Below are 18,982 nucleotides of genomic sequence, written 5' to 3' on the forward strand. Positions count from 1 at the left end.
GGTGTTTGTCCACCACAAAGCCCACACGACGCGAGCTGGAATCGAACGAGAGACCCCAAGCCACCGCGCCCCTTATATTCCGAAGGGGTTTCAATAAATGGGAGGGGGTTCAAAGTAATACTGCAAAAATATTACTAACCCATATTAAGCACGATCATAGATATGACACAGGCAGGAGTGGATGGGGGATATATGTTACAAGAATCAGGAGGAAATTGAACCTGATCCCCAGTGGTTGATTTCAGGATTGTCATTGGGAGAATTCCCCTCCTTTCCCGAGCTACGAAATTTCACCCGGATCACATCTCGGATTGAGTTTAACATGGATGACCAGTTTAACATGGGTGGACCTACAGTTTAAGGTGGAATCTGGCCCACCGTTCTGCATTAAAATTTCAATGTTCTCTCAACCAGAAATGAACCCGGAACTTCTTGCCACTTATCATCATCAGGCCCAAGATTTCTTTAAAAACTTGTTTTTTTTTATATATTTTATGAAATTTAGAGAACTATACACACGAAATGACGAACATAAAAGCATAAAAGAATATAAGGGTCTCCAGCCCGGTGAATATGAATGAATGTAGAGGTTTATCTACCCCTGAGCCTTTACAAGAAAAATACTGTACGTAACAGGTATATGCCTTTAACAGGACATCTGATATAAATATTTTAATGAAGGAAGTTCTGTTTCTCTACCATTATGTGTTATATTTATTTCTATTTAACAGAAAGCACAATCATTACTGTTCTTATGGATGACATCCGATAGAAGGATAGCATGTTATCGCATATACCAGGTAAAGCGATATTCCGACTGCACCTGCAGAACATCCGCTGAAATGTGGTCACACGAGAACTGAATGCGTACCTGATATTATGAGGTTTCTCAAGATACTTCAACTACTTCAGATTTCATCATAGAAATCAAGAGGTATGAAGTCAGGTGATCAAGGCGGCCACTCCACAGGATTACGGCCAAATCCACTTCCCTGGGAGTTATGGAGACGCACACGAATGCTGTAGTGAGAAGGTGCTTCGTGGTATTAAAAGTAAAAAGTTAATTTTCAATTTGCCATCTAGGTTTAGAAGAGAACGAAACACAGTTTCTGTGGGAGCGTCAGGTACTGTGGCACAGTTCAAGTAGTGTTCATGAAAACTAGATCAACGGTGCAGATGCATCATATGCCACGCCGTACCATTACAGAATTATGTTCCTTGCCTGAATCAACCCAGTTCGGATAACTATTAAACCAATTACCATATAATCCCGATTGACTTCTCCATCCAAACAGAAATAGGCCTTACCTCTGAACAATGTTCCACGGACATAGTTTGTTTTGAGAGAGGCTCAGTGGCAGAGTATTCACTTCTGAGAGTAAAGTCCTTAGTTCGATCCCAGCTGGCGCCAAGTGATCTTTGTATAGGGCAAACACACCGTGTGGAGGTTTTCTCGGAGTAATCTCTTTCTTCTCACTGTTTCCTGTCACAATTTCACCCATTTTCATCATTATTGTTTCGTATAGCCTACACAACATTCATTTCATTTTTAGCTCGTGTGTTCGCAACCCATGTGCAGAACTCTATCTGCCGATCTTGGTTATCCTTATTCAATTTATGTTGCATGTGCAGCTTATAAGGATGCCAGCGATTGGTATGCAATATCAGGACAATGGAGGATTTCCTAATACCAATTTACAGTTCTATATTTGGAGCTTTTCACAAAATATGCTAGAATTGTCGTCGCCGCCTCCTCATTGGTAGCAGTTTTCGATCGTCCATTACGTAGCCTATCTTCCGCTACGTGCCAGTTTATCAGAATTCGGCAATAGCGTAAGCGACTATGCTGTGTGATACTGGGTGTCTATATGAGTCCGTCTGTTGTTGTCCTCGGTAATATCTCTTGAACTGCGTTCCTTGGATATTAGGATGATTTTATATCTTCTATTTGTTAGAGGCATTTTAAATAACCTGCGTGTATTCTTAACGTGTAAACCATACAAGATATGAAAGAAATCACTACTTCCTTGGATTTCTGAGCTTAAACTGGTGTTACATGGCATGCAACATGCCCACTTTACCGTTTCATATTTTGAACTTCTATTTAAGATGAGGACTATGATCACTATGTACCCTTCAAGTTGCAGACCCCCTCTACTATCTTCCTTCATTAACAGATTTGACATTTTTTAGTCATGTTGAGTTGATTTTGAGTTGAAAGTCCTTTCAGCAGCGGGGCTATATGAGACGGAACCTACTGATTAACATGGAATCCGAACCACATGAGCTCCCGCCGGGAATTGAACCCGGGTCTTCCATGCTAAATTTTCCAGTCATGTCTCAATATAAACGGGTGTCGGAATTGCAGACACCAATAAGAATCTTGATAGTTCGAAATTCCTTTCTATTGAAAGATCACCACAAAGATAAATTTGAAAAGAGAGTGAATACGACAGAATATTGTTCCAGAGAGTGAGTACAGCAAAATATGTATCCTAAATATGCAAGTTGTTTTTGATCCAAAACTTACAAATTTGTCACACAGAAAATATCGCAGTGTGGTGCTAATTTTATATAAAATTATAATAAATTGTTTAATAATATTAAATTCTTAACATTAAATCATTAACACTTAATGAAATTTGTCAATTTCATTTATATCAAGTTGTACTTGCTTCGATATCATTTGGATATACAATTGAAACAGAACATTTCCCTAGTGAATTAAAGTCCGATATAAAAAGGTTTTGACATTAGCAGAAATTCTACCGTAAATTACACGAAACGCAAATTGAAAAGAAAATAATCACCTAGAATTAAAATTAATAAACGGAACATGCACAAGAGGAATTGTTAAAACCAATTGTTTATAAGTAGTCTTGAAATAAATTTTCTCTTTTGATCTTTCTGGAACATTCTCCATGTTATTCGGAGTGATCTTTCATTACTCTTATAACACAGCCATCTGACTACTTCAGATGCTACAGCTTGTGGCAGAAGTAAAACAAAATATTCAAGACAACAGAATAGCAAAATTCGTATCGACAGCGTTGCTAGACGCGCAAAAAAATTAACATTTATGGAACATCAGTAGGCTGTACTCTCTACGTGGAACCTCAGTAGTTTAAAAAAATTTCCTGGCTTATTTTCAGTTTATTTTTTTAAATTGTTCAGGACTCTACTGGAATTAACCATACCCAAGTAACCAAAATGGTCGGCCCAATGTTGTTTTACGGTTGAGTTAATTTTTGGGACGCAAGCATTTTTTGGTAATCAAAACTGTTGATTTCAATCAACAAATTTTCTCATTTAATTCAACTACATTTTATGGTTGCTAATTTCGTTGCGCTCAACAAACCAATATCCATCATATGACCAAGTTTATGTTGAAAAGTGGTCGTCAATTTGGTTAAAAATTAATTGGTTGAAAACTATTGCGCCAAAGCGGGCATCATCAACATATTAGCAACCATTCAGAAATAGTCATTCTACCAAAAAAATCAACCATTGGTGAACATTCGTTTGGTTTCTTAGACAGAAACATCGAGGACAGTTAGAATTCCACCCATGCTACTACAGAGGGACTCGAATCATCAATGGCATATCATAAGTGTAGATCCAGAATCGATTCCCGGTGGGAGTTCATGTGATTCGAATCTCACGTTAAGCTGTAAGTCCACGTCCCATATAGCCTCACTGCTGAAAAGGGACGCACAGTTCAAACCCACTTAAGCAATTGGATCTCAATGACTCTTGGTTCAAGATTACAAGCCTAACAGCTCACTATTAGACCGCTCGATTACATCCACCGGGTACCACTAGGCCATTAGGCGAAGGCTTTATTGTTTTGTCCCCCTATAGTAAACTGGTGCAATCAGGAAGAAAAAAGAATGTTATCGTGTGTGTTTATTTCCACATTATTATGCGTTATTATTTATCGTTTTCTACGCATATTTAACACTATGAATGTCAGTTACTAATGTCAATTATGATCAAAGATAACGCTTCAATGATATATTGATCGTGCATTTCTCTGTGAAATACTCACAAGTAAACCTTACGTTTGGGTGAATCGAGTTGCTGACTGAGACACATATGCGAAAGTAGTACTAAATGTGGTCAGTATTTGAGTAAAGTTATAGGTGCGAAGCTCCAGGGGTTTAGGAGATACAGCTACCAGAACATCACATGGAAGTACAGAATAGTCTTCATACAGTTGGAGGTAAAAGCTCTGTAAGACCTCTTGTAACAACAAAAGGTGAATAAAAATATATGGGTACATATTAGGACTAGGGGAAGTCATATAGTAAGGGTATACTTGACGGCAGCCATCTTGAAATCCGCCATTTTGAATTAAGGTTAAGTTTTTAAAATAGGAATAGGGTCATGTGATACATGATTTAAGGCGCAAATTTAATCAGAAGAACAATAGAGACATTAATTTTGATTTACGCGCAATTGGTAAAAAGTTACAGGGAAGTTAAATATTGTTGCTGCATATGTATTAGTCCTTTACCCCATTTTGTAAATTTTGTGTTAATGATAATAATTAAATAAAAAGCAGGTGGACAAATATTAGGTCTATGGTAAGAGTTGCCTTGATGGCGGCCGTGTTCAAATCCGCCATTTTGAATCAGACAAAAGTTTTAAACAAAACGCATAACAGTGACACCTTATTAATAGCAATTTTTACCATAACTCCAACGGTATAACCATTTTTGCTTTATCATTAACCAGCACAAAATTAAATGGATCGCTACTTACGACTACTGCTTTGACGGAAATGTTAACGACAAATGTGTCAAGTGTAACTCGATTGCCTTTGTCAGGTGTGCTCACTGTGAGCAGAGCAATTGTGCAAGTCATGCACTCTTTTCTGAACTACATATTAATTGTACTAATTGAGGATTTTTCTGGAAGAAAGACCCAAGTTCAATTATCACTCAATTCCACTTTGGTCATTTTTCCTTAAATTAGCAACTTGTTTATGCGATAACAAATGCTGGTTAATGATAAAGCAAAAATTGTTATACCGTTGGATTTATGGTAAAATTTGCTACTAATAAGGTGTCACTGTTATGCGTTTTGTTTAAAACTTTTGTCTGATTCAAAATGGCGGATTTGAACATGGCCGCCATCAAGGCAACTCTTACCATAGACCTAATATTTATCCACCTGCTTTTTATTTAATTATTATCATTAACACAAAATTTACAAGGTGGGGTAAAGGACTAATACATATGCTCCAACAGTATTTAATTTCCCTGTAACTTTTTACCAATTGCACGTAAATCAAAATTAACGTCACCGTTGTTCTTCTGATTAAATTTGCGTCTTAAATCATGTATCACATGACCCTATTCCTATTTTAAAAACTTAAACTTAATTCAAAATGGCGGATTTCAAGATGGCCGCCGTCAGGTATACACTTACTATATGACTTCTCCCTAGTCCTAATATGTACCCATATATTTTTTATTCATCTTTTGTCATTACAAGAGGTCTTACAGAGCTTTTACCTCCAACTGTATGAAGACTATTCTGTACTTCCATGTGATGTTCTGGTAGCTATATCTCCTAAACCTCTGGAGCTTCGCACCTATAACTTCACTGAAATACTGACCACAATTAGTACTACTTTCTCATATGTGTCTCAGTCAGCAACTCGATTCACCCAATCGTAAGGTTTACTTGTCAGACACACACATGCTCACACACCCAGAGTAATTCTCCGTACTACGTATGACTCATTACAAGTAGGATGAGTCACAAGCTAACTGCTTCCCATCAATCAATATACTTCCATTACGTTTATAGATAAAATGTCTTTCAAAATCATACCGGTAATAGATTACCCTCATAACTATGAAGAATTATTAACGAGTTCCTAATTTTGACTAACACGTACAGAGTGGCCTATAACATCGGGAAGCAATGGGACAATTTGTATATACAAATCGTACTTGAATGTCCTAAATTGTCCATACTTTTCCTTGAATCTACCACCACATTTCTTTTCCATTCTCTTCAGCACGTAAAGAAGCAAACCAGCTGTTGCTAGGGGTGCCAAGAAGAGGAATATTATGACGCAAAGTGCTTGTGTATCATTGCAAAATACGTATTGTAACCCTGTTAAAATTACTATATAGTAGAACTTTAAAACCGAATTATCGGTTTTCAATCTGCCTAATATCTGAAATTATTCATGGAATCTTGCGAAAGATTAATGCAAATTGTAATTAGGAGAATGCAAATCTAGCTGCGTAAGTGCATGTCAAGTAGTGTAATCATGTTTCTCGATAATTTCATTTAAAAACATATACAGTAAAACCTGCCTTCAACGGACCCTTTATTAAACGGAAAACTGTCTTAAACGGAAATATTTCATGGCCCCATGAATTTTGGAGTGCAAAACGTCAAAGATAACGTAAAAGTCCCTTCATTAAGCGGAAACTGTGTTATGCGGAGAACGGAAAGCAAAATAAACCTTTAACGGAAAATTCTGAGTTCCAGACTGCAGCCTTTAGAACTTTGTAAGAGGGTAAATATATACATTACATTCTATAAGAGGGTAAATATATACCTACATTACATGTCTGCGATAAATTCTTCGTTCTTTTGTTAAATCTTTTTGGGCATCGTTGACCTTTCCCAAACACTATTCATATTCACCCCCGACAATTTGTCCTTAATCTTCTCACCTTTATCAAGAATCATACGGAAAGTCGGAAAGGAGAAGACGAGATGAAAGAAGACGACGAATACGGTACCGAATTCGAAAAAGAGTGTAGAATAAAGACGTATCAAGATGCTCTCAGAAGTTGAAAGCAACTGCAACAATTTGCCTTACGAAAAAAATTACTCTGATTTACTTAGTGTAGTTTCTCAGGCTAAAGTGTGTGCGGAAAGTCGAGCAGCCAAGCAGCAATGTATAAAGAAAACTCTGCTTGACTACTGGGAAAAATAAAGAAAGCATATGCATAGCATATTTTGTATTAATTTTAAACTTTTTGTGTATTAATTCGTAGAAGAAAGAGGTACTGTAATTAAAAAAAGGTACGTTCAACGTACGTACAATATTTTCTCAGTATGTCCATTATAAGCATGTATTTTTTAAAAGGCAACGTTTACCTCCATTAAGCGGAAACCTGACTTTAACGGAAATTTTTGCGTCCCGCTCGATTCCGCTTAAGACAGGTTTTACTGTATTATTTTCTGTGAAGATGCTTTACTATGTTGTTAATTCAAAACAATCATTGTAGTGACTTAAGTTTCGAGTCACAGTCATATTTATTTTCGAAATTGTGCCATTTTGTAGTGTCGGAAAAGGTTACCGAAGCTGAAGTTTCTCAAGCTCTAATTATCCGATCGAAGTTGTAAGAAAACAATGTTAAGAAAACTGTAAGCTACAAGATTAGCCATTGTTATCCAATAAGTATAAAAAGGACGAAATTGAGCTTTGAAAAAATACATTAGTGACGAAAATGATCCGATTTTAGAAGACAATTTTTGCAGTAAGGAAAATGATCGGAAGCTGAGCTTTTCCGCATTAAGACCTCTTACGTAGATGTACTAATGAACCAAATTTCAGTCCCTTAGCGTCCTCTTTTGTTTTGAAAGATTCTGTGAAAATTCAGAAATAAATAAATAAATAAAGATACACATTTCACAAGTAGATATCTCTGGTGGGAGACTTCATTAAAATATACAATTCATCGCCATAACAGACCTCTATGAGAATGTTATGTTCCCAAAAATATGAGTTTTAAATTTCACTAGAAGTATCTTTATTATGAACACACAAAGTTATATCGCTCAAATAAGTATATGCTGAACGGGGTTAAACGGGGTTTACTGTAAATATATATCAGAAATAAGTTGACAATCAACAAATGACTCACAAAGAGATGATAAAATATACATAAACACGTTTCGAAACAAACACGTACCGAATTCAGATTACGTTTTGACAGAAATAAAAGTTTACGTGCTTTTTCCAATGCCGAATTTATATGAAATTGTGGGTACAGCGTTAGAAACTATTGAACATTTACAGCACAATTTTATGAAAACTCGCTTGCTTGCAGAAGAAGAAAAGTGAATTTGTGGAAAACCAAAGTGTAAGCAAGGAATTTATAAAACCGTGGATACAGGTTTGAGAACTATGGAAAATTTACGGTACAATTCATCTCTAACATGCTAAGTGGCGCAGTACGTAAAAGGTACAACAGTTCACATCCTCAAGACAAATTTGGCCATATAATAAATAAACAATGCAAGAGGATGCATTAAAAAAAAATCACATTCATTTTTGCTGAAATAGATGTGAATAAAACTGTGAAACGCCGTGATTGGGGAAGACCCTTCGAGTTGTCGATAACTTGAACTTTGATTTGTTAATTCAATAAATAAACTAAAATAATTTTCGTTTTTCCTGTTCTATGTCTGTTTCATTATTAGTCATTTAATATCGAACTTCCGAAGAGAGATCTAATTGAATTGATTGACCGTGCCTATGGCGACAACGAACAGTCACGACTTCCTTTCAGTTTTATTTAAGAGTAGGAAAGAGTGAGAAAGAGATATGTGAAGTCCAGAGCGAGGTATTACAGTATGTGATTCGTGTCCTGCAGTTCCCTAGGAGAGCTTTGACATTTACGACAGTCCGGGATTCGATCTTCCATGTTTTGGACGTCTCCTTTAGACTTTAATAGCAGTTTGGACTTTCTACCAAAGCCGATCATATAACCACTGGACAACACGGTTCAGAGTTTGGGTCAGAACATTCTGGGAAACTGACATAAAAGCTGATTCTAATCGTATTCGCAATGCTGTTACAATTTAATAACGTGAAAGTTTTTATGTTGCATAGGCATTAGATATTAGTTATTTATGCTGGAAAGGAAAGTAAATTGGGTTATCTCTTAAACTAGAAAATATAAATTTATACCATGATAATTATTTTGGTAAAGGATATGCAAAATTTCACTTTTTACTTTAATAAAGAACACTGAAACTGCACAAACACATATTACATTACATTTTGGCACTTTGGCCCAATTATCTTCACTATGAGCGCGGAAAACGCGAGAGTCGCGGGTTACCGGTTACATTTTACCGTGTGTTTGTTATTATTTTGCACCGTCACTTTTCATTCACTTTAATGCCGGAGGAAAATTATTTCTAGCGGCTCCAGGGGGATGTCCTTCAGGTTGGGGTGAAGTCCCTTACTTTCCGTTTATCTTCTTTCGAGTGGTGTTGAAATTTTTGCATTGCGGTGCTGCTTCTTGTCGTTAAGACGATTTTAAAAAATAACTATCACGAACAAATGTTTTAAGATTTCAATTTTTCTTTCTAAGGCAACATTTTGATTATCGTCAACGCACTTTTAATGTGTTAAGCACTGTACTTAACTGCATAACAAATGTATCATAATACGCGCAGTGTTGTTCGTCTGCTCTTCCAGAACTGACTCCTTGGTAACATGCTGTTGTCACACCAGGAACAATTGTCAGACTAACTTAATTTTTCTCTCCGTCTCCTCGCGTTTCTACGCAGCGGACAGGCTCTCAATGCAGCCTGGTGATGTCCAAGCTAAAAATAACTATGACAACCCATATGCAGGAATTTTTGGAGACGAAGTTTGCTCCCTGCAACGAATTTTAGCACCTTATTTGGAGAGACGAGAGGATCACCAAGATTTCTGTCGCAGACGCGACGCACACACACATATATATATATGCATATTCCTTTGTTTGCTGAAAGAAAAATAATTAAGAGTGCTTTTATACGAGGTTCACTTAAGAAGTTAAATTTTTCTTCATTAATATTTGGTTAGCTAAACCATATGGTTACAGAGGTAGAAGAGGGAGAAGGAGAAGAAGAAGCATAGAGGGAAGAAAGAGAGTTGGAAAGGTTCCTAAAGAAAGATATTATGTTGGATGTCGGGAGAGACCAGAAGGGAACGCTGCAGAGATGGTATGTTGGATAGTCTATGGTTAATACAGAAGAATATAAAAGAAGAAGAAAAGAAGATGATAGAAATTAAGAAATACTTTATAATTACGGAAATATAGTGAGAAAGCTTAAACAAATATGAAAAAGTGCTTCGTACTTGATACAGCGATACACTCTGATCTGTACTTAAATTATTTATGTTCTCCAAAAGAGGAAGGTAATTTAAATTGGCAAGAAAGTGACCACAGAAAGATTAGTATAGTTTTCCAGCTGCTAAACAATTTCGCCTTTAAATTCATTGGGTCCCTTCGTTATACCATCTAAATGATAAAAAAAAGATGTCGCAAAGATAGCCCATTTCCATGGAACAAACAAATTAACCATTGTAAAGGTCTTCGTATTTTATTTTCCATCGAAGAAATCACACCATTATTATGTCCAGTATTTACAACGGTTCCATCCAACCCAATAGCAGTAAAGTTCAAAAGTTGTTCGTTGTGTTCTCTATCTTCAAAAAACTGCAGTATACTGTCGGCTATGTCCTTTCCAGTGCCAGATTTAGGTGTTACGTTGCCTAAAATCTTTGAGTTTGGTTCCTCTATTTAGTGAAACGTGCTTTTCCAAAATAACTTCTTTGTGTACCTTAATTCCTTTCTTTTCTTGAACAATTGTTTTCTCTTTTCGTCCATCAAAAAAAAAAATCCTCTAGCTTCGATTATCTGATAACAAAGACTATCACTAATGACACTTTCTCGATTTTTTGATCTTGCTCGTCTAATTTTCATGCTGTTTATTACCTTGGGTTTAATTAGGCAAAACCAAACCCATGTCGTGTAAAGCAGGACTAGCTATAGCTGCAGCAGCTCTATCTGATATTCCGGGACGGTCACAAATGGAAGCTACACCTGGCAATTTCATACGAATTTGATTGCTTATCTTTTTCTCTTTTTTTCAGTTTTAAAGAGACTGGTAGCTGTTTTTCAAAAGTCGCTTTTTGATCTTCTATTTGCTCTTCAGTGCTATCAATGTCGCCAGTAACCGTTTCTGTTACACAAGTACTTTGTGTCCGTTCTTGATTAAACTTAACTTTTCTCTGTAGTTCTTTACTTTTTCTTGCTTCTTTCTTCTTCAAAGCGCTTGTGGTAGCTCTACCAACATTACTCATAACCATTTTCCTGGTAGAGCATTGATCTTTTAAAAACTCTTGTTCTAAAATGGCTGCTTTTCTTTCTTTTATACAACTACAAGTATCAAAGTTTTGACACTTGCAGGCAGCAACATAAGATAAAAGTTTAGCTTCTCTGAATTTTGCGAGATTCGAGTCGAACTTATCTGACCCTTAAATTCCATATTTAGCATGATAATTTTTTTATCATTTGTGAAATTCTAAGGTTAAAACAGTAGGAATAGAAGCTCTTGACCAAATTTTTCTATTTTAGGAACTAAAGTTTCACATATCTCACTTACAGGTTGTCTAATAAAACAGTAGCACTTCATTATCTCTTCGTAAATAGGCAGTACAACTTCATACAATTTACTAAATCTTCCAAAAATAGGACATTCCGACATTTGTATTCACAGATTTAGACCGAGCCATTTTAACTCAGAACAATAGAGTAGCACACAAACTAACAAAATATTACGTTGCTCTCTGTTACATAATAGACGCCAACTCAACTGAACTCGGCAAAGAGACTGACACCTGATCTGAGCTTGTCACCACACGAAAACGCTGTTGTCCACTCTAATTGGGAAAATGTCGCTAAATTTAGCTCCTAAAGTCTTTTATTTATTATTTTTACAAAAATTTTATCGCTCTTGCGTCACCTCAAGACTTAATCCAGAAAGATAATTATATATATATATATATATATATATATATATATATATATATATATATATATATATATATATATATATATATATATATATATATATATATATGTGTGTGTGTGTGTGTGTGTGTGTGTGTGTGTCTTTTTGACAAAATTGCTTATTTGACAGTATTTTAAATAAAAAATATTTGACAATTTCTTTAAAAAATTTTAAAATGTAGTGAAAATTGCAATTTTATGAAACTTTATCGTCCTTGCGGCACCTCAAGACGTGCACCAATATTTTTCATATTTTATTTTTATCTTATCTACACGAAAAGGCAGCTTTTGCGCGCTATTACAAATTAAAAATCAAAACTTGTTTTTTCGTTCCACCCTAATGCACGTAACTCGTTTTTATTTGAATATGCACATAAAATAGTATTTATTTACTACTAACACACATTCAGTTTATAGGATTTCTTATTTATATATTTTGATCTATTAGAGAATTACATATCAACCCATATCCCAACCACGGCTTCCTGAACAGCACAATCTATTTAAAAATCTCTTCCCCTACAGAGGGCGTAACCCTCTTCGGGTAGTAGCTAGCGTCGGCTAGCTGGCAGAAAAAAAAAGAGAATTACGAAAGATACAAATTTCTGTCATTGGCTTCAACTTAACTAACTCACTCATTTTATCACTTCATTTGTTATTTGATACTTCCCAAAGAGCCACTAGAAATGTAAGCAACGATAACAAATTAACTATACTGTATCATAACGTACAAGGTTTAGGAAATAAAATAGATTTCCTTAGAGTTCTTTTGCTTGGAGAATTGCAGTCGGTTCAACTACTTTGTCTAACTGAGCACTTGTTAGACAATAATGGCATAAATTCTGTCAACGTGAAAGACTTTAGTATAGTGAGTAATTTTTCGCGGTCATTTGCAAAGTGTGGCGGTGTGTGCATACTAACACGCAAAGATGTCCAGGTTAAGGAAATAAACATAACAAAGTTTGTATCGGAAATACACTTAGAAGCGGTAGCAGTATTTTTACATGTATTTAGAATTTGTGTAGTTGGGTTATATAGATCCACATCTGAAGATATAAACATTTTTTACACCCAGTTAGATGCATTACTTACTTTTCTAAAGAAAACGTATAACATCATACTATGCAGTGATTTGAATGTAGACTGGCTAAGAACTTCAAAAGAGAAAACTGAGCTTGAATTGATTTTAAACACTTTCAACCTGACTGCGATCATAAATACTCCCACTCGGCAAGATAAAACAGCTTTAGACTAGTTTATTATTACTGTAGAAAATTGGAAATATTCCACCCAAGTTTCAAGCCTCGGTTATTCAGATCATGACGCGGTATTCCTCCACATTGATAGGGAAGAGATTGGAAAACGCAACAAACCTTCTAAGAGATCGTACATTTTAATCAACAAACGAGACTTCAGTGAAAACAATTTAAATAATTTTCTTCAATTGTTGTGTGAAGAAGATTGGTCTTTTACTGAATCTAGCATTTATGCAGTTGATGAAAAGTATAATACATTAATTTCAAAGTTTAAATTGATGTTTGAATCTTCATTCCCTTAAGGTCCGTTACACAGTCAAGCGGAGCTCCGCGCTCCGTCTTCAGCCCTTCGCTCTACGCGTGTGTGCTTACACAGTCATCCGTAGCTACGTGTCACGTGATTACATACACAATTCTCCTCAGTCAGTGTTGCGAGTTAACATGAGTAATATCGAAATGACAATAGTGGCTTCTTATTATCTCTGTAAGAAGAGAAAACGAAGAACAGAAAAATAGGCGATTCCAAAGTCACCCCTTAGTTACTCAAAGTAGTTTGAAGAGAGTTTTTGTGAGTCTGTATGTAGGTTGCGAGAAGATGAGAAAAAGTTCTTCAATTATTTTTGCATGTCAGTCCGGTCGTTCGATGAATTAATTGAAAAAATTGCGAATCTCACGATTTTTGTATTCTACGCAAGCGGGATCCCATAACCATGGTCTTAATTCAACTTCTGTAATAATTCTTTCTGAATCAATCTCCATTTTGATTTTGCTAGTATGCACCTCGCTCTTTACATTTTAAAGGGAAGCGGCTGATCCGCGCGCGGAGTTCCGCTTGACTATGTAAGCACACATTTGCTCAATGGCCGTATCCGCCTCGCGGAGGACGGAGCGCAGATAGGGCCACGCGGAGGCTGCTCCGCGCGCAGATGCCTCTGCGTGACTATGTATGCACCCATAAGAAACAATAGAACAATCTTGCCACTCGGGACTCCGCGCGCGGAGCTCCGCGGGACTCTGTAAAAAAAAAATGAAACAAGGCCCAAAAAAGCCGAGGATTACCACTGGTATTATCACAAGTAGTAGAACTCTAAAGGAACCACACGTCAAGCGTAAAATGACAAACGATAACCGTGTTAATCCATTGTATGTTTATTTTACATAACTTTAACTTTCATTTATTTTATTGTTCATATCAGCTTGTTATTATAAACATTTTTCTTGTTAAAGAAATCTGATAATGTAAATATAATTGTATAAATGAAGCTAAATTGAAATTATATATTTGTAGCTTACATATTGAATAAGTACTGGTTTGATTCATGAGTTGATGGTGATGAGTTGAACAAACACACTGTGAATATTATATTTTTATATCAGTAAGCATAACATTAAGAATAACTTTTAGGAATATACACTAATTTTCTTGTACTGAAGAACAATATATTTTTATAGACAGAAGATTTTTTCAAATACAGGAAGTTTCATGAATCATAAGGATTACTTACAACTAACTGTTAATACTATATTGATCAGACTAGAGTTTATGATGTGGAGATATATCAGGAGAATACGATAGATGATAAATATCTTGATACTTTTACTTATGAAGATTCTTTATGTATTTTGTTTAATAGAGACTAGAACGACAGCATGTATTATTCGACAGCATGTATTATTCTTTACCTGCACCATTTAATCAAAGGTGTTATAAACTGGCCAACTATTTAATTATTTTATATAGGTCAGAAGAAGAAGAAGATATATACTTTAAATATAAAAAATGTTTTGTATCTTAGAATGTTGATTGTTTATCTATAGTAATAATATAATATATTGTGGTAAGATAGCTGTAAATAGCCTAGATATAACTATACAATAAATACATTCGAATAAGCCACATTCGCAGTTTTTGTATTAATTTAATACGTGTGTAACTCACTTATTTGAACTAGGGATCAACGATTACGTTATATAATGTTGACCAAAACCCGGGAATAGCTAAATACTGGTAAGAAGTTTAGTAAACCAAGTTTAGCAGAGAACACAAGTGAGTGCTACGAAGTTGTTTTATTCATTGTGTACTGTTTGAAAGTATAGTTAAATACATACATCATTGAGTCGATTAATAATTATACCATCTTGAGGAGTGGAAAGTTAATATATAGAAACACTAAGATGGATTTATCAGATAGCGAAGTTAACGACATTAGGACTAATCAAAGTGAAACTGGTGCATCTGAGAATTTGGCAGATGTACTCAAACAAATATCTCGTCAAATGAACGACTTGCAACGAAAAATTGATGTGTCTCAGCAACAGTTGGATGACAAAATGAATGCTTTGCAGCATAAAATTGAAGAGCAATTTGAGGATAAAATGAACAAGTCTCAACAGCAGTTGGATGACAAAATGGATGCTTTGCAGCATAAAATTGAAGAGCAATTTGAGGATAAAATGAACAATTTGCAACATAGAATGGATGTATCATAACAGCAATTTAATGACAAACTGAATGATCTGCAACATAAAATGAAAGAACAATTTGATGACAAAATGAACCGATTCCAACGCAAACTAGAAGATAATATATATCAACGGCTGGAACAGTTACAGCAAAGAAACGATCATAAATGGGAACAGTTACATCAGCAGCAAAACCAAATGAATGTACAAATTAATGCCAGATTTGAGAAATGCGAACAAAAAATGGAACAGGTAGCTGAAACCTATACCGGAGTACAAAATGCCGTCGAAGTTACAGAATCAGTTGTAAACGAACATTCTAATAGAATTAAAGGACTTCAAGAGGAGTTTCATACTTTCAAGGAAAAGTATATTTTTGCTAAGGAGATGGAGCGCGATGATGGACCTAGGAATATCAATCGACCTCCTGATAATGGGACAGATCCAACACCTCATTCCCAAGCAATTTTTGAAGATAGCGGATCATCGGATGGTAGTGAAGAGAGCACCGAATCAGGAAGAAGAACGAAGCATCCTACACGGAAGAGTAAGAACTCTCACGGTAACTGTAAGTGTTCTAAACCTTATAGTACTGATACGCCTTTGCGATTCAGTGAAATAAAATCCTTAACAAAATTCAGCGGTGTGCCTGAGGACATCCCAGCTAGGGTATTTATAGAAAAATTCGAGGACAAGTGTGCATTAATGGGAATTAAAGAGTCAAAATTCATGAAACTTCTTCCTCATGTCTTATTACCCCCATGTTTGACTTGGTTCAAAGCAATCCGAGATAACATTAAAGGGTATTCTGATTTTAAAGAGGCGTTATTGGCAAACTATGAGAACGATTTCATGTTAGCAAATAGGGACGCATTACTAAGAACGAAATCATTTAACCCTAAGATACATAAAAATGTTACCGAATTTGTAGTGGCCACATATAATGAATTAAGAGCACTTAACCCAAACCAACCAGAATCACGTATAATAGCTTCTGTCCTATTTTATTACCATTTAGATTACAACAAATGTTGATGACCGCTCAATGTGTCAATTTTAACCATTTGATTATGTTAATTCAGAGTTACGAAAGCCAATTTCTAGCACAAAGAAATAGCAGAAATCCAGATAAAAGTCAGGTTACTTCTAGTCGTAATAATATTAATTATGCGCACATTCGAAATTTAAGTATTCAAAATAAAGATAGTGTTAATTCTCCAGGAAATAGTGTCCATTATTTTGGTACTAGAACAAATAATCAAAATAGTACCGGTAATTCAACTCAACCTAATTATAGATATGGTAACGGTAACAGAAGTTACCGGAATTATAATAGGAATCCTAGTAGAAATCGCAATACGAATCAGTGTACTTTGTCACAAAATAGATTCCTAGATGGACAAGTTTGCAGTAACAGAAACTCAAATTCGGGATCTTTATGTAATCGATCGGAACATACTCAAGAGTGCGGAATACAATGTACTTTATTAGAGTCTACTAATCCTTTTAATTTAAACCAGATGGTGCTGATGTGGCTTGGATTGAAACCACATCAGCGTTAAGTGTATCTAATCAATCAATTGAGGATGAAACTAAATTAAAAGTTGTGCACACTAATGCAATGTATCAATACCTACCGATCGTCAATTGCTTTTGGAGATTCTATGATGATATAGAATTAGATATAGATTCCACTGAAAATGATTTTGTTTTTCTAAAAACCTTTTCCACAGCGCGGATTATGTTAAAAATTAATGAAATACCTGTGCATGCATTAATTGATACAGGAGCTATAGTCTCACTTTTATCTTACGCTTTTTGGCGTGAAATTACCAAGAATTATTCCAATCCCAGGTTGCAAATTTAATACTAATTGATTATACCGGCAAGCATAAAAAGAGAGTAATGGGCAAGACTCAAGTTGAAATTGATATACAGGGTTACAAAATTAACATTCCTATTTTGATCATAAATGAACTGAATGAAAAAGTATTAATTGGTTTGGATTTCCTAACACAGTTGCGTACTATTCTAGACTTTGAAAATAAAACGTTTACTATAAAGACCCTTGATGACGTAATAGTTCAAAAATTAATTCCAGCGAAAGATGATATAGCTAGTCAATGTCAACCTTTCGTGAACAATGTGTCAGAAATTGACCCTTCCAAATCTAAAAACATACAAGATGTCGAAATGAGAGAGAAATCTATTTTCACTATAGATGAGGAATTTTCATTGTCTAAACACGTAGATCCTATCATAGATTCATTGGATTTTATGGATACAGAGGTGAAATTATCATTTAAGGATATAATGTATAGATATAAAAAGGTTTTTTCATCCACACCCGGATGTTGTAAAGATTTTGTATATACCATTGAAGTAGATACCAAAGATCCGATAGTGACTAAACCGTACATTATTCCTTATCGATTCCGAGAAAACGTATGTAAACAAATAGCCGATATGTTAACTCATGGGATTATTCGACCTTCACAAAGTATTCACTTAAATCCATTGCATGTAGTTCCCAAGAAAGACGGCAAACATCTACGTGTGGTAATGGATCTCAGAAAGTTAAACTCGCATATCAAATTACAACAAGTACGTTATTCCCCTATAGATGAAATTCTTGGAACATTACAAGGTAATACGATATTTGGGAATCTAGATTTAATAATGGCGTACAACCAAGTAATGTTGGACGAAAACTCCAAACCTTTCACCGCCTTCTTATTTGAAGAACAATTGTACGAATACAATCGAGTAGTTTTTGGGTTAATTAATGGTAGTGCCGCCTTAGCTACATGTTTGAATCAAGTATTGGGTCAAGATTTACGTAACAATGTAATTTATTATGCTGACGACATTTTAATAATGGGAAAAACTCCTGAGGATTACTTGAGAAATTTAGACATTGTTCTTGAACGTTTAGAAAATTCAGGTCTTACAGTAAATATTGAAAAACCCAAATTTTTCAAAAAATCAATTGAATTCTTGGGATATTCTATTGACGCAAATGGTATGTGTTACAGAGACTCAAAAGTTCAAGCTATTCGAGATTTACCAGTTCCCACTAATCTTAAGGAAACTAGACAAGTACTCGGTCTTTTCAACTGGTTTAGAAGATCAATACCAAAATTCGCCGAAATAGCCGAACCTTTATTTTCTATAACAAGGAAAGGAACTTTATGGCAATGGGAAGAATCACAAGAGCAAAGTTTTCAATGTTTGAAGAGGTGTATTATGAAGAACATACGCTTGAATCATCCGAATTACGATCGTCCGTTCTTCGTGCAATGTGATGGGGCACTCTCTGGAATTTCAGGAATACTTTGGCAACCGGATGTTGATTCTAACGAACCCTTGGTAATTCACTGTGTCAGTCGGACCTTCAGGAATGCTGAAAAAGGGTATACTATTACAGAAATT

At 35.3% G+C, this 18,982-nt stretch overlaps 1 protein-coding gene across 6 annotated transcripts in view; it reads right to left on the reverse strand.

Moving 5' to 3' along the window:
- Positions 1–18,982, reverse strand: part of LOC145684641 (uncharacterized) — an 85,619-nt gene that overhangs the window by 44,576 nt on the left and 22,061 nt on the right. The window lies entirely within an intron of this gene.

The sequence above is a fragment of the Thermobia domestica genome, chromosome 5 (genome assembly GCF_964235325.1).
Source record: "Thermobia domestica chromosome 5, izTheDome1.hap1.1, whole genome shotgun sequence".
Classification (NCBI taxonomy): Eukaryota; Metazoa; Arthropoda; class Insecta; order Zygentoma; family Lepismatidae; genus Thermobia; species Thermobia domestica.